Source organism: Aulonocara stuartgranti (assembly GCF_965226115.1).
Source record: "Aulonocara stuartgranti genome assembly, chromosome: 16".
In the NCBI taxonomy this organism is placed as follows: domain Eukaryota; kingdom Metazoa; phylum Chordata; class Actinopteri; order Cichliformes; family Cichlidae; genus Aulonocara; species Aulonocara stuartgranti.
Genome location: NC_138952.1, coordinates 34,623,887 through 34,640,692, shown reverse-complemented (window position 1 = coordinate 34,640,692; position 16,806 = coordinate 34,623,887).

Below are 16,806 nucleotides of genomic sequence, written 5' to 3'. Positions count from 1 at the left end.
GAATATCTTGTACTTGTTTGAACACCTTTTAATGTCAAAGTTGGCCTCTGTGCTTATCAGTGTTAGAAAGACTCTTTCTTGCACTGAGGTCTGCTTATTGTAAATATCTTGTACTTGTTTGAACACCTTTTAATGTCAAAGTTGGCCTCTGTGCTTATCAGTGTTAGAAAGACTCTTTCTTGCACTGAGGTCTGCTTTTTGTAAATATCTTGTACTTGTTTTTACACCTTTTAATGTCAAAGTTGGCCTCTGTGCTTATCAGTGTTGGAAAGACTCTTTCTTGCACTGAGGTCTGCTTATTGTAAATATCTTGTACTTGATTTTTACACCTTTTCATGTCAAAGTTGGCCTCTGTGCTTTTTCCGTGTTGGAAAGACTCTTTCTTGCACTGAGGTCTGCTTATTGTAAATATCTTGTACTTGTTTGAACACCTTTTCATGTCAAAGTTGGCCTCTGTGCTTATCAGTGTTAGAAAGACTCTTTCTTGCACTGAGGTCTGCTTATTGTAAATATCTTGTACTTGTTTGAACACCTTTTAATGTCAAAGTTGGCCTCTGTGCTTTTTCATTGTTGGAAAGACTCTTTCTTGCACTGAGGTCTGCTTATTGTAAATATCTTGTACTTGATTTTACACCTTTTAATGTCAAAGTTGGCCTCTGTGCTTCTGCAGTTTTAGAAAGACTCTTTCTTGCACTGAGGTCTGCTTATTGTAAATATCTTGTACTTGTTTTTACACCTTTTCATGTCAAAGTTGGCCTCTGTGCTTTTTCCGTGTTGGAAAGACTCTTTCTTGCACTGAGGTCTGCTTATTGTAAATATCTTGTACTTATTTGAACAACTTTTAATGTCAAAGTTGGCCTCTGTGCTTTTTCAGTGTTGGAAAGACTCTTTCTTGCACTAAGGTCTGCTTATTGTAAATATCTTGTACTTGTTTGAACACCTTTTAATGTCAAAGTTGGCCTCTGTGCTTATTAGTGTTGGAAAGACTCTTTCTTGCACCGAGGTCTGCTTATTGTAAATATCTTGTACTTGTTTGAACACCTTTTCATGTCAAAGTTGGCCTCTGTGCTTATCAGTGTTGGAAAGACTCTTTCTTGCACTGAGGTCTGCTTATTGTAAATATCTTGTACTTGATTTTTACACCTTTTCATGTCAAAGTTGGCCTCTGTGCTTATCAGTGTTGGAAAGACTCTTTCTTGCACTGAGGTCTGCTTATTGTAAATATCTTGTACTTGTTTGAACACCTTTTAATGTCAAAGTTGGCCTCTGTGCTTATCAGTGTTAGAAAGACTCTTTCTTGCACTGAGGTCTGCTTATTGTGAATATCTTGTACTTGTTTGAACACCTTTTAATGTCAAAGTTGGCCTCTGTGCTTTTTCAGTGTTGAAAAGACTCTTTCTTGCACTGAGGTCTGCTTATTGTAAATATCTTGTACTTGTTTGAACACCTTTTCATGTCAAAGTTGGCCTCTGTGCTTTTTCAGTGTTGAAAAGACTCTTTCTTGCACTGAGGTCTGCTTATTGTAAATATCTTGTACTTGTTTGAACACCTTTTCATGTCAAAGTTGGCCTCTGTGCTTTTTCAGTGTTGGAAAGACTCTTTCTTGCACTGAGGTCTGCTTATTGTAAATATCTTGTACTTGATTTTACACCTTTTAATGTCAAAGTTGGCCTCTGTGCTTTTTCAGTGTTGGAAAGACTCTTTCTTGCACTGAGGTCTGCTTATTGTAAATATCTTGTACTTGTTTGAACACCTTTTAATGTCAAAGTTGGCCTCTGTGCTTTTTCAGTGTTGAAAAGACTCTTTCTTGCACTGAGGTCTGCTTATTGTAAATATCTTGTACTTGTTTGAACACCTTTTCATGTCAAAGTTGGCCTCTGTGCTTTTTCAGTGTTGAAAAGACTCTTTCTTGCACTGAGGTCTGCTTATTGTAAATATCTTGTACTTGTTTGAACACCTTTTCATGTCAAAGTTGGCCTCTGTGCTTTTTCAGTGTTGGAAAGACTCTTTCTTGCACTGAGGTCTGCTTATTGTAAATATCTTGTACTTGATTTTACACCTTTTAATGTCAAAGTTGGCCTCTGTGCTTTTTCAGTGTTGGAAAGACTCTTTCTTGCACTGAGGTCTGCTTATTGTAAATATCTTGTACTTGATTTTACACCTTTTAATGTCAAAGTTGGCCTCTGTGCTTATCAGTGTTGGAAAGACTCTTTCTTGCACTGAGGTCTGCTTATTGTAAATATCTTGTACTTGTTTGAACACCTTTTAATGTCAAAGTTGGCCTCTGTGCTTATCAGTGTTAGAAAGACTCTTTCTTGCACTGAGGTCTGCTTATTGTAAATATCTTGTACTTGTTTGAACACCTTTTAATGTCAAAGTTGGCCTCTGTGCTTATCAGTGTTAGAAAGACTCTTTCTTGCACTGAGGTCTGCTTATTGTAAATATCTTGTACTTGTTTTTATACCTTTTAATGTCAAAGTTGGCCTCTGTGCTTATCAGTGTTAGAAAGACTCTTTCTTGCACTGAGGTCTGCTTATTGTGAATATCTTGTACTTGTTTGAACACCTTTTAATGTCAAAGTTGGCCTCTGTGCTTTTTCAGTGTTGAAAAGACTCTTTCTTGCACTGAGGTCTGCTTATTGTAAATATCTTGTACTTGTTTGAACACCTTTTCATGTCAAAGTTGGCCTCTGTGCTTTTTCAGTGTTGAAAAGACTCTTTCTTGCACTGAGGTCTGCTTATTGTAAATATCTTGTACTTGTTTGAACACCTTTTCATGTCAAAGTTGGCCTCTGTGCTTTTTCAGTGTTGGAAAGACTCTTTCTTGCACTGAGGTCTGCTTATTGTAAATATCTTGTACTTGATTTTACACCTTTTAATGTCAAAGTTGGCCTCTGTGCTTTTTCAGTGTTGGAAAGACTCTTTCTTGCACTGAGGTCTGCTTATTGTAAATATCTTGTACTTGATTTTACACCTTTTAATGTCAAAGTTGGCCTCTGTGCTTATCAGTGTTGGAAAGACTCTTTCTTGCACTGAGGTCTGCTTATTGTAAATATCTTGTACTTGTTTGAACACCTTTTAATGTCAAAGTTGGCCTCTGTGCTTATCAGTGTTAGAAAGACTCTTTCTTGCACTGAGGTCTGCTTATTGTAAATATCTTGTACTTGTTTGAACACCTTTTAATGTCAAAGTTGGCCTCTGTGCTTATCAGTGTTAGAAAGACTCTTTCTTGCACTGAGGTCTGCTTATTGTAAATATCTTGTACTTGTTTTTATACCTTTTAATGTCAAAGTTGGCCTCTGTGCTTCTTCCGTGTTGGAAAGACTCTTTCTTGCACTGAGGTCTGCTTATTGTAAATATCTTGTACTTGATTTTTACACCTTTTCATGTCAAAGTTGGCCTCTGTGCTTATCAGTGTTGGAAAGACTCTTTCTTGCACTGGGGGCTGCTTATTGTAAATATCTTGTACTTGTTTGAAGACCTTTTAATGTCAAAGTTGGCCTCTGTGCTTATCAGTGTTGGAAAGACTCTTTCTTGCACTGAGGTCTGCTTATTGTTAATATCTTGTACTTGTTTTTACACCTTTTAATGTCAAAGTTGGCCTCTGTGCTTATCAGTGTTGGAAAGACTCTTTCTTGCACTGAGGTCTGCTTATTGTAAATTTCTTGTACTTGTTTTTATACCTTTTCATGTCAAAGTTGGCCTCTGTGCTTATCAGTGTTGGAAAGACTCTTTCTTGCACTGAGGTCTGCTTATTGTAAATATCTTGTACTTGTTTTTATACCTTTTCATGTCAAAGTTGGCCTCTGTGCTTATCAGTGTTGGAAAGACTCTTTCTTGCACTGAGGTCTGCTTATTGTAAATATCTTGTACTTGTTTTTACACCTTTTAATGTCAAAGTTGGCCTCTGTGCTTATCAGTGTTGGAAAGACTCTTTCTTGCACTGAGGTCTGCTTATTGTAAATATCTTATACTTGTTTGAACACCTTTTAATGTCAAAGTTGGCCTCTGTGCTTGTCAGTGTTGGAAAGACACGTTTTTGCACTGAGGTCTGCTTATTGTAAATATCTTGTACTTGTTTGAACACCTTTTAATGTCAAAGTTGGCCTCTGTGCTTTTTCATTGTTGGAAAGACTCTTTCTTGCACTGAGGTCTGCTTATTGTAAATATCTTGTACTTGTTTGAACACCTTTTCATGTCAAAGTTGGCCTCTGTGCTTTTTCAGTGTTGGAAAGACTCTTTCTTGCACTAAGGTCTGCTTATTGTAAATATCTTGTACTTGTTTGAACAACTTTTAATGTCAAAGTTGGCCTCTGTGCTTATCAGTGTTGGAAAGACTCTTTCTTGCACTGAGGGCTGCTTATTGTAAATATCTTGTACTTGATTTTACACCTTTTAATGTCAAAGTTGGCCTCTGTGCTTATCAGTGTTGGAAAGACTCTTTCTTGCACTGAGGTCTGCTTATTGTGAATATCTTGTACTTGATTTTACACCTTTTAATGTCAAAGTTGGCCTCTGTGCTTATCAGTGTTGGAAAGACTCTTTCTTGCACTGAGGTCTGCTTATTGTAAATATCTTGTACTTGTTTGAACAACTTTTAATGTCAAAGTTGGCCTCTGTGCTTTTTCAGTGTTGGAAAGACTCTTTCTTGCACTAAGGTCTGCTTATTGTAAATATCTTGTACTTGTTTGAACAACTTTTAATGTCAAAGTTGGCCTCTGTGCTTATCAGTGTTGGAAAGACTCTTTCTTGCACTGAGGTCTGCTTATTGTAAATATCTTGTACTTGATTTTACACCTTTTAATGTCAAAGTTGGCCTCTGTGCTTTTTCAGTGTTGGAAAGACTCTTTCTTGCACTGAGGTCTGCTTATTGTAAATATCTTGTACTTGTTTTTACACCTTTTCATGTCAAAGTTGGCCTCTGTGCTTATCAGTGTTGGAAAGACTCTTTCTTGCACTGAGGTCTGCTTATTGTAAATATCTTGTACTTGTTTGAACACCTTTTAATGTCAAAGTTGGCCTCTGTGCTTATCAGTGTTGGAAAGACTCTTTCTTGCACTGAGGTCTGCTTATTGTAAATATCTTGTACTTGTTTGAACACCTTTTCATGTCATAGTTGGCCTCTGTGCTTTTTCCGTGTTGGAAAGACTCTTTCTTGCACCGAGGTCTGCTTATTGTAAATATCTTGTACTTGATTTTTACACCTTTTCATGTCAAAGTTGGCCTCTGTGCTTTTTCAGTGTTGGAAAGACTCTTTCTTGCACCGAGGTCTGCTTATTGTAAATATCTTGTACTTGTTTTTACACCTTTTCATGTCAAAGTTGGCCTCTGTGCTTATCAGTGTTGGAAAGACTCTTTCTTGCACTGAGGTCTGCTTATTGTAAATATCTTGTACTTGTTTGAACACCTTTTAATGTCAAAGTTGGCCTCTGTGCTTTTTCCGTGTTGGAAAGAATCTTTCTTGCACTGAGGTCTGCTTATTGTAAATATCTTGTACTTGTTTGAACACCTTTTCATGTTAAAGTTGGCCTCTGTGCTTATCAGTGTTGGAAAGACTCTTTCTTGCACTGAGGTCTGCTTATTGTAAATATCTTCTACTTGTTTGAAGACCTTTTAATGTTAAAGTTGGCCTCTGTGCTTTTTCAGTGTTGGAAAGACTCTTTCTTGCACTGAGGGCTGCTTATTGTAAATATCTTGTACTTGATTTTACACCTTTTAATGTCAAAGTTGGCCTCTGTGCTTTTTCAGTGTTGAAAAGACTCTTTCTTGCACTGAGGTCTGCTTATTGTAAATATCTTGTACTTGTTTGAACACCTTTTCATGTCAAAGTTGGCCTCTGTGCTTTTTCAGTGTTGGAAAGACTCTTTCTTGCACTGAGGGCTGCTTATTGTAAATATCTTGTACTTGATTTTACACCTTTTAATGTCAAAGTTGGCCTCTGTGCTTTTTCAGTGTTGGAAAGACTCTTTCTTGCACTGAGGGCTGCTTATTGTAAATATCTTGTACTTGATTTTACACCTTTTAATGTCAAAGTTGGCCTCTGTGCTTTTTCAGTGTTGGAAAGACTCTTTCTTGCACTGAGGTCTGCTTATTGTAAATATCTTGTACTTGATTTTTACACCTTTTAATGTCAAAGTTGGCCTCTGTGCTTTTTCAGTGTTGGAAAGACTCTTTCTTGCACTGGGGGCTGCTTATTGTAAATATCTTGTACTTGTTTGAAGACCTTTTCATGTCAAAGTTGGCCTCTGTGCTTTTTCAGTGTTGAAAAGACTCTTTCTTGCACTGGGGGCTGCTTATTGTAAATATCTTGTACTTGTTTGAAGACCTTTTCATGTCAAAGTTGGCCTCTGTGCTTTTTCAGTGTTGAAAAGACTCTTTCTTGCACTGAGGTCTGCTTATTGTAAATATCTTGTACTTGTTTTTACACCTTTTAATGTCAAAGTTGGCCTCTGTGCTTTTCAGTGTTGGAAAGACTCTTTCTTGCACTGAGGGCTGCTTATTGTAAATATCTTGTACTTGTTTGAAGACCTTTTAATGTTAAAGTTGGCCTCTGTGCTTTTTCAGTGTTGAAAAGACTCTTTCTTGCACTGAGGTCTGCTTATTGTAAATATCTTGTACTTGTTTTTACACCTTTTAATGTCAAAGTTGGCCTCTGTGCTTGTCAGTGTTGGAAAGACACGTTTTTGCACTGAGATCTGCTTATTGTAAATATCTTGTACTTGTTTGAACACCTTTTAATGTCAAAGTTGGCCTCTGTGCTTTTTCAGTGTTAGAAAGACTCTTTCTTGCACTGGGGGCTGCTTATTGTAAATATCTTGTACTTGTTTTTACACCTTTTAATGTCAAAGTTGGCCTCTGTGCTTGTCAGTGTTGGAAAGACACGTTTTTGCACTGAGGTCTGCTTATTGTAAATATCTTGTACTTGTTTGAACACCTTTTAATGTCAAAGTTGGCCTCTGTGCTTTTTCAGTGTTGGAAAGACTCTTTCTTGCACTGAGGTCTGCTTATTGTAAATATCTTGTACTTGTTTGAACACCTTTTAATGTCAAAGTTGGCCTCTGTGCTTATCAGTGTTGGAAAGACTCTTTCTTGCACTGAGGTCTGCTTATTGTAAATATCTTGTACTTGTTTGAACACCTTTTCATGTCATAGTTGGCCTCTGTGCTTTTTCCGTGTTGGAAAGACTCTTTCTTGCACCGAGGTCTGCTTATTGTAAATATCTTGTACTTGATTTTTACACCTTTTCATGTCAAAGTTGGCCTCTGTGCTTTTTCAGTGTTGGAAAGACTCTTTCTTGCACCGAGGTCTGCTTATTGTAAATATCTTGTACTTGTTTTTACACCTTTTCATGTCAAAGTTGGCCTCTGTGCTTATCAGTGTTGGAAAGACTCTTTCTTGCACTGAGGTCTGCTTATTGTAAATATCTTGTACTTGTTTGAACACCTTTTAATGTCAAAGTTGGCCTCTGTGCTTTTTCAGTGTTGGAAAGACTCTTTCTTGCACTGAGGTCTGCTTATTGTAAATATCTTGTACTTGTTTGAACACCTTTTAATGTCAAAGTTGGCCTCTGTGCTTTTTCCGTGTTGGAAAGAATCTTTCTTGCACTGAGGTCTGCTTATTGTAAATATCTTGTACTTGATTTTTACACCTTTTCATGTCAAAGTTGGCCTCTGTGCTTATCAGTGTTGGAAAGACTCTTTCTTGCACTGAGGTCTGCTTATTGTAAATATCTTGTACTTGTTTGAAGACCTTTTAATGTTAAAGTTGGCCTCTGTGCTTATCAGTGTTGGAAAGACTCTTTCTTGCACTGAGGTCTGCTTATTGTAAATATCTTCTACTTGTTTGAAGACCTTTTAATGTTAAAGTTGGCCTCTGTGCTTTTTCAGTGTTGAAAAGACTCTTTCTTGCACTGAGGTCTGCTTATTGTAAATATCTTGTACTTGTTTGAACACCTTTTCATGTCAAAGTTGGCCTCTGTGCTTTTTCAGTGTTGGAAAGACTCTTTCTTGCACTGAGGGCTGCTTATTGTAAATATCTTGTACTTGATTTTACACCTTTTAATGTCAAAGTTGGCCTCTGTGCTTTTTCAGTGTTGAAAAGACTCTTTCTTGCACTGAGGTCTGCTTATTGTAAATATCTTGTACTTGTTTGAACACCTTTTCATGTCAAAGTTGGCCTCTGTGCTTTTTCAGTGTTGGAAAGACTCTTTCTTGCACTGAGGGCTGCTTATTGTAAATATCTTGTACTTGATTTTACACCTTTTAATGTCAAAGTTGGCCTCTGTGCTTTTTCAGTGTTGGAAAGACTCTTTCTTGCACTGAGGGCTGCTTATTGTAAATATCTTGTACTTGTTTGAACACCTTTTAATGTCAAAGTTGGCCTCTGTGCTTATCAGTGTTAGAAAGACTCTTTCTTGCACTGAGGTCTGCTTATTGTAAATATCTTGTACTTGATTTTACACCTTTTAATGTCAAAGTTGGCCTCTGTGCTTTTTCAGTGTTGGAAAGACTCTTTCTTGCACTGAGGGCTGCTTATTGTAAATATCTTGTACTTGTTTGAACACCTTTTAATGTCAAAGTTGGCCTCTGTGCTTATCAGTGTTAGAAAGACTCTTTCTTGCACTGAGGTCTGCTTATTGTGAACATCTTGTACTTGTTTTTATACCTTTTAATGTCAAAGTTGGCCTCTGTGCTTTTTCCGTGTTGGAAAGACTCTTTCTTGCACTGAGGTCTGCTTATTGTAAATATCTTGTACTTGATTTTTACACCTTTTAATGTCAAAGTTGGCCTCTGTGCTTTTTCAGTGTTGGAAAGACTCTTTCTTGCACTGGGGGCTGCTTATTGTAAATATCTTGTACTTGTTTGAAGACCTTTTCATGTCAAAGTTGGCCTCTGTGCTTTTTCAGTGTTGAAAAGACTCTTTCTTGCACTGGGGGCTGCTTATTGTAAATATCTTGTACTTGTTTGAAGACCTTTTAATGTTAAAGTTGGCCTCTGTGCTTTTTCAGTGTTGAAAAGACTCTTTCTTGCACTGAGGTCTGCTTATTGTAAATATCTTGTACTTGTTTTTACACCTTTTAATGTCAAAGTTGGCCTCTGTGCTTTTCAGTGTTGGAAAGACTCTTTCTTGCACTGAGGTCTGCTTATTGTAAATATCTTGTACTTGTTTTTACACCTTTTAATGTCAAAGTTGGCCTCTGTGCTTGTCAGTGTTGGAAAGACACGTTTTTGCACTGAGATCTGCTTATTGTAAATATCTTGTACTTGTTTGAACACCTTTTAATGTCAAAGTTGGCCTCTGTGCTTTTTCAGTGTTAGAAAGACTCTTTCTTGCACTGAGGTCTGCTTATTGTAAATATCTTGTACTTGTTTGAACACCTTTTAATGTCAAAGTTGGCCTCTGTGCTTTTTCAGTGTTAGAAAGACTCTTTCTTGCACTGAGGTCTGCTTATTGTAAATATCTTGTACTTGTTTTTACACCTTTTAATGTCAAAGTTGGCCTCTGTGCTTGTCAGTGTTGGAAAGACACGTTTTTGCACTGAGATCTGCTTATTGTAAATATCTTGTACTTGTTTGAAGACCTTTTAATGTTAAAGTTGGCCTCTTTGCTTTTTCCGTGTTGGAAAGACTCTTTCTTGCACTGAGGGCTGCTTATTGTAAATATCTTGTACTTGTTTTTACACCTTTTCATGTCAAAGTTGGCATCTGTGCTTTTTCCGTGTTGGAAAGACTCTTTCTTGCACTGAGGGCTGCTTATTGTAAATATCTTGTACTTGTTTGAACACCTTTTCATGTCAAAGTTGGCATCTGTGCTTTTTCCGTGTTGGAAAGACTCTTTCTTGCACTGAGGGCTGCTTATTGTAAATATCTTGTACTTGTTTGAAGACCTTTTCATGTCAAAGTTGGCCTCTGTGCTTTTTCAGTGTTGAAAAGACTCTTTCTTGCACTGGGGGCTGCTTATTGTAAATATCTTGTACTTGTTTGAAGACCTTTTAATGTTAAAGTTGGCCTCTGTGCTTTTTCAGTGTTGAAAAGACTCTTTCTTGCACTGAGGTCTGCTTATTGTAAATATCTTGTACTTGTTTTTATACCTTTTAATGTCAAAGTTGGCCTCTGTGCTTTTTCCGTGTTGGAAAGACTCTTTCTTGCACTGAGGTCTGCTTATTGTAAATATCTTGTACTTGATTTTTACACCTTTTCATGTCAAAGTTGGCCTCTGTGCTTTTTCAGTGTTGAAAAGACTCTTTCTTGCACTGGGGGCTGCTTATTGTAAATATCTTGTACTTGTTTGAAGACCTTTTAATGTTAAAGTTGGCCTCTGTGCTTTTTCAGTGTTGAAAAGGCTCTTTCTTGCACTGAGGTCTGCTTATTGTAAATATCTTGTACTTGTTTGAACACCTTTTAATGTCAAAGTTGGCCTCTGTGCTTTTCAGTGTTGGAAAGACTCTTTCTTGCACTGAGGTCTGCTTATTGTAAATATCTTGTACTTGTTTTTACACCTTTTAATGTCAAAGTTGGCCTCTGTGCTTTTTCAGTGTTAGAAAGACTCTTTCTTGCACTGAGGGCTGCTTATTGTAAATATCTTGTACTTGTTTGAACACCTTTTAATGTCAAAGTTGGCCTCTGTGCTTTTTCAGTGTTAGAAAGACTCTTTCTTGCACTGAGGGCTGCTTATTGTAAATATCTTGTACTTGTTTTTACACCTTTTCATGTCAAAGTTGGCATCTGTGCTTTTTCCGTGTTGGAAAGACTCTTTCTTGCACTGAGGGCTGCTTATTGTAAATATCTTGTACTTGTTTGAACACCTTTTCATGTCAAAGTTGGCATCTGTGCTTTTTCCGTGTTGGAAAGACTCTTTCTTGCACTGAGGGCTGCTTATTGTAAATATCTTGTACTTGTTTTTACACCTTTTCATGTCAAAGTTGGCCTCTGTGCTTATCAGTGTTGGAAAGGCTCTTTCTTGCACTGAGGTCTGCTTATTGTAAATATCTTGTACTTGTTTGAACACCTTTTCATGTCAAAGTTGGCCTCTGTGCTTTTTCAGTGTTGGAAAGACTCTTTCTTGCACTGAGGTCTGCTTATTGTAAATATCTTGTACTTGTTTGAACACCTTTTAATGTCAAAGTTGGCCTCTGTGCTTTTTCAGTGTTGGAAAGACTCTTTCTTGCACTGAGGTCTGCTTATTGTAAATATCTTGTACTTGTTTGAAGAGCTTTTAATGTTAAAGTTGGCCTCTGTGCTTTTTCAGTGTTGGAAAGACTCTTTCTTGCACTGAGGTCTGCTTATTGTAAATATCTTGTACTTGATTTTTACCGCTTTTCATGTCAAAGTTGGCCTCTGTGCTTATCAGTGTTGGAAAGACTCTTTCTTGCACTGAGGTCTGCTTATTGTAAATATCTTGTACTTGTTTGAACACCTTTTAATGTCAAAGTTGGCCTCTGTGCTTTTTCAGTGTTGGAAAGACTCCTTCTTGCACTGAGGTCTGCTTATTGTAAATATCTTGTACTTGTTTTTACACCTTTTCATGTCAAAGTTGGCCTCTGTGCTTTTTCAGTGTTGGAAAGACTCTTTCTTGCACTGAGGTCTGCTTATTGTAAATATCTTGTACTTGTTTGAAGACCTTTTAATGTCAAAGTTGGCCTCTGTGCTTTTTCAGTGTTGAAAAGACTCTTTCTTGCACTGGGGGCTGCTTATTGTAAATATCTTGTACTTGTTTGAAGACCTTTTAATGTTAAAGTTGGCCTCTGTGCTTTTTCAGTGTTGAAAAGACTCTTTCTTGCACTGAGGTCTGCTTATTGTAAATATCTTGTACTTGTTTTTACACCTTTTAATGTCAAAGTTGGCCTCTGTGCTTTTCAGTGTTGGAAAGACTCTTTCTTGCACTGAGGTCTGCTTATTGTGAATATCTTGTACTTGTTTGAACACCTTTTAATGTCAAAGTTGGCCTCTGTGCTTGTCAGTGTTGGAAAGACACGTTTTTGCACTGAGATCTGCTTATTGTAAATATCTTGTACTTGTTTTTACACCTTTTAATGTCAAAGTTGGCCTCTGTGCTTGTCAGTGTTGGAAAGACTCTTTCTTGCACTGAGGTCTGCTTATTGTAAATATCTTGTACTTGTTTTTACACCTTTTAATGTCAAAGTTGGCCTCTGTGCTTGTCAGTGTTGGAAAGACACGTTTTTGCACTGAGATCTGCTTATTGTAAATATCTTGTACTTGTTTGAACACCTTTTAATGTCAAAGTTGGCCTCTGTGCTTTTTCAGTGTTAGAAAGACTCTTTCTTGCACTGAGGTCTGCTTATTGTAAATATCTTGTACTTGTTTGAACACCTTTTAATGTCAAAGTTGGCCTCTTTGCTTTTTCCGTGTTGGAAAGACTCTTTCTTGCACTGAGGGCTGCTTATTGTAAATATCTTGTACTTGTTTTTACACCTTTTCATGTCAAAGTTGGCATCTGTGCTTTTTCCGTGTTGGAAAGACTCTTTCTTGCACTGAGGGCTGCTTATTGTAAATATCTTGTACTTGTTTTTACACCTTTTCATGTCAAAGTTGGCATCTGTGCTTTTTCCGTGTTGGAAAGACTCTTTCTTGCACTGAGGGCTGCTTATTGTAAATATCTTGTACTTGTTTGAACACCTTTTCATGTCAAAGTTGGCATCTGTGCTTTTTCCGTGTTGGAAAGACTCTTTCTTGCACTGAGGGCTGCTTATTGTAAATATCTTGTACTTGTTTGAAGACCTTTTCATGTCAAAGTTGGCCTCTGTGCTTTTTCAGTGTTGAAAAGACTCTTTCTTGCACTGAGGTCTGCTTATTGTAAATATCTTGTACTTGTTTTTATACCTTTTAATGTCAAAGTTGGCCTCTGTGCTTTTTCAGTGTTGAAAAGACTCTTTCTTGCACTGGGGGCTGCTTATTGTAAATATCTTGTACTTGTTTGAAGACCTTTTAATGTTAAAGTTGGCCTCTGTGCTTTTTCAGTGTTGAAAAGACTCTTTCTTGCACTGAGGTCTGCTTATTGTAAATATCTTGTACTTGATTTTTACACCTTTTCATGTCAAAGTTGGCCTCTGTGCTTTTTCAGTGTTGGAAAGACTCTTTCTTGCACTGGGGGCTGCTTATTGTAAATATCTTGTACTTGTTTGAAGACCTTTTCATGTCAAAGTTGGCCTCTGTGCTTTTTCAGTGTTGAAAAGACTCTTTCTTGCACTGGGGGCTGCTTATTGTAAATATCTTGTACTTGTTTGAAGACCTTTTAATGTTAAAGTTGGCCTCTGTGCTTTTTCAGTGTTGAAAAGACTCTTTCTTGCACTGAGGTCTGCTTATTGTAAATATCTTGTACTTGTTTTTACACCTTTTCATGTCAAAGTTGGCCTCTGTGCTTTTTCCATGTTGGAAAGACTCTTTCTTGCACTGAGGTCTGCTTATTGTAAATATCTTGTACTTGTTTTTACACCTTTTCATGTCAAAGTTGGCCTCTGTGCTTTTTCCGTGTTGGAAAGACTCTTTCTTGCACTGAGGTCTGCTTATTGTAAATATCTTGTACTTGTTTGAACACCTTTTCATGTCAAAGTTGGCCTCTGTGCTTATCAGTGTTGGAAAGACTCTTTCTTGCACTGAGGTCTGCTTATTGTAAATATCTTGTACTTGTTTGAACACCTTTTAATGTCAAAGTTGGCCTCTGTGCTTTTTCAGTGTTGGAAAGACTCTTTCTTGCACTGAGGTCTGCTTATTGTAAATATCTTGTACTTGTTTTTACACCTTTTCATGTCAAAGTTGGCCTCTGTGCTTTTTCCATGTTGGAAAGACTCTTTCTTGCACTGAGGTCTGCTTATTGTAAATATCTTGTACTTGTTTTTACACCTTTTCATGTCAAAGTTGGCCTCTGTGCTTTTTCCGTGTTGGAAAGACTCTTTCTTGCACTGAGGTCTGCTTATTGTAAATATCTTGTACTTGTTTGAACACCTTTTCATGTCAAAGTTGGCCTCTGTGCTTTTTCCGTGTTGGAAAGACTCTTTCTTGCACTGAGGTCTGCTTATTGTAAATATCTTGTACTTGTTTTTACACCTTTTCATGTCAAAGTTGGCCTCTGTGCTTATCAGTGTTGGAAAGGCTCTTTCTTGCACTGAGGTCTGCTTATTGTTAATATCTTGTACTTGTTTTTACACCTTTTCATGTCAAAGTTGGCCTCTGTGCTTATCAGTGTTGGAAAGGCTCTTTCTTGCACTGAGGTCTGCTTATTGTGAATATCTTGTACTTGTTTTTACACCTTTTCATGTCAAAGTTGGCCTCTGTGCTTTTTCAGTGTTGGAAAGACTCTTTCTTGCAATGAGGTCTGCTTATTGTAAATATCTTGTACTTGTTTGAACACCTTTTAATGTCAAAGTTGGCCTCTGTGCTTTTCAGTGTTGGAAAGACTCTTTCTTGCACTGAGGTCTGCTTATTGTAAATATCTTGTACTTGTTTGAACACCTTTTAATGTCAAAGTTGGCCTCTGTGCTTATCAGTGTTAGAAAGACTCTTTCTTGCACTGAGGTCTGCTTATTGTAAATATCTTGTACTTGTTTGAACACCTTTTAATGTCAAAGTTGGCCTCTGTGCTTTTCAGTGTTGGAAAGACTCTTTCTTGCACTGAGGTCTGCTTATTGTAAATATCTTGTACTTGTTTTTACACCTTTTAATGTCAAAGTTGGCCTCTGTGCTTGTCAGTGTTGGAAAGACACGTTTTTGCACTGAGATCTGCTTATTGTAAATATCTTGTACTTGTTTGAACACCTTTTAATGTCAAAGTTGGCCTCTGTGCTTTTTCAGTGTTGGAAAGACTCTTTCTTGCACTGAGGTCTGCTTATTGTAAATATCTTGTACTTGTTTTTACACCTTTTCATGTCAAAGTTGGCCTCTGTGCTTTTTCAGTGTTGGAAAGACTCTTTCTTGCACTGAGGGCTGCTTATTGTAAATATCTTGTACTTGTTTGAAGACCTTTTAATGTTAAAGTTGGCCTCTGTGCTTTTTCAGTGTTGGAAAGACTCTTTCTTGCACTGAGGGCTGCTTATTGTAAATATCTTGTACTTGTTTGAAGACCTTTTAATGTTAAAGTTGGCCTCTGTGCTTTTTCAGTGTTGGAAAGACTCTTTCTTGCAATGAGGTCTGCTTATTGTAAATATCTTGTACTTGTTTGAACACCTTTTAATGTCAAAGTTGGCCTCTGTGCTTTTCAGTGTTGGAAAGACTCTTTCTTGCACTGAGGTCTGCTTATTGTAAATATCTTGTACTTGTTTGAACACCTTTTCATGTCAAAGTTGGCCTCTGTGCTTGTCAGTGTTGGAAAGACACGTTTTTGCACTGAGGTCTGCTTATTGTAAATATCTTGTACTTGTTTGAACACCTTTTAATGTCAAAGTTGGCCTCTGTGCTTTTCAGTGTTGGAAAGACTCTTTCTTGCACTGAGGTCTGCTTATTGTAAATATCTTGTACTTGTTTGAACACCTTTTAATGTCAAAGTTGGCCTCTGTGCTTATCAGTGTTAGAAAGACTCTTTCTTGCACTGAGGTCTGCTTATTGTAAATATCTTGTACTTGTTTGAACACCTTTTAATGTCAAAGTTGGCCTCTGTGCTTATCAGTGTTAGAAAGACTCTTTCTTGCACTGAGGTCTGCTTATTGTTAATATATTGTACTTGTTTTTATACCTTTTAATGTCAAAGTTGGCCTCTGTGCTTTTTCCGTGTTGGAAAGACTCTTTCTTGCACTGAGGTCTGCTTATTGTAAATATCTTGTACTTGTTTTTATACCTTTTCATGTCAAAGTTGGCCTCTGTGCTTATCAGTGTTGGAAAGACTCTTTCTTGCACTGAGGTCTGCTTATTGTTAATATCTTGTACTTGTTTTTACACCTTTTCATGTCAAAGTTGGCCTCTGTGCTTTTCAGTGTTGGAAAGACTCTTTCTTGCACCGAGGTCTGCTTATTGTAAATATCTTGTACTTGTTTGAACACCGTTTAATGTCAAAGTTGGCCTCTGTGCTTTTTCAGTGTTGGAAAGACTCTTTCTTGCACCGAGGTCTGCTTATTGTAAATATCTTGTACTTGTTTGAACACCTTTTAATGTCAAAGTTGGCCTCTGTGCTTATCAGTGTTGGAAAGGCTCTTTCTTTCACTGAGGTCTGCTTATTGTAAATATCTTGTACTTGTTTGAACACCTTTTAATGTCAAAGTTGGCCTCTGTGCTTATCAGTGTTGGAAAGGCTCTTTCTTGCACTGAGGTCTGCTTATTGTAAATATCTTGTACTTGTATTTACACCTTTTCATGTCAAAGTTGGCCTCTGTGCTTTTTCAGTGTTGGAAAGACTCTTTCTTGCACTGAGGTCTGCTTATTGTAAATATCTTGTACTTGTTTGAACACCTTTTAATGTCAAAGTTGGCCTCTGTGCTTATCAGTGTTGGAAAGGCTCTTTCTTGCACTGAGGTCTGCTTATTGTAAATATCTTGTACTTGTTTGAACACCTTTTAATGTCAAAGTTGGCCTCTGTGCTTATCAGTGTTGGAAAGGCTCTTTCTTGCACTGAGGTCTGCTTATTGTAAATATCTTGTACTTGTTTTTACACCTTTTAATGTCAAAGTTGGCCTCTGTGCTTTTCAGTGTTGGAAAGACTCTTTCTTGCACCGAGGTCTGCTTATTGTAAATATCTTGTACTTGTTTTTACACCTTTTCATGTCAAAGTTGGCCTCTGTGCTTTTTCAGTGTTAGAAAGACTCTTTCTTGCACTGAGGGCTGCTTATTGTAAATATCTTGTACTTGTTTGAACACCTTTTAAT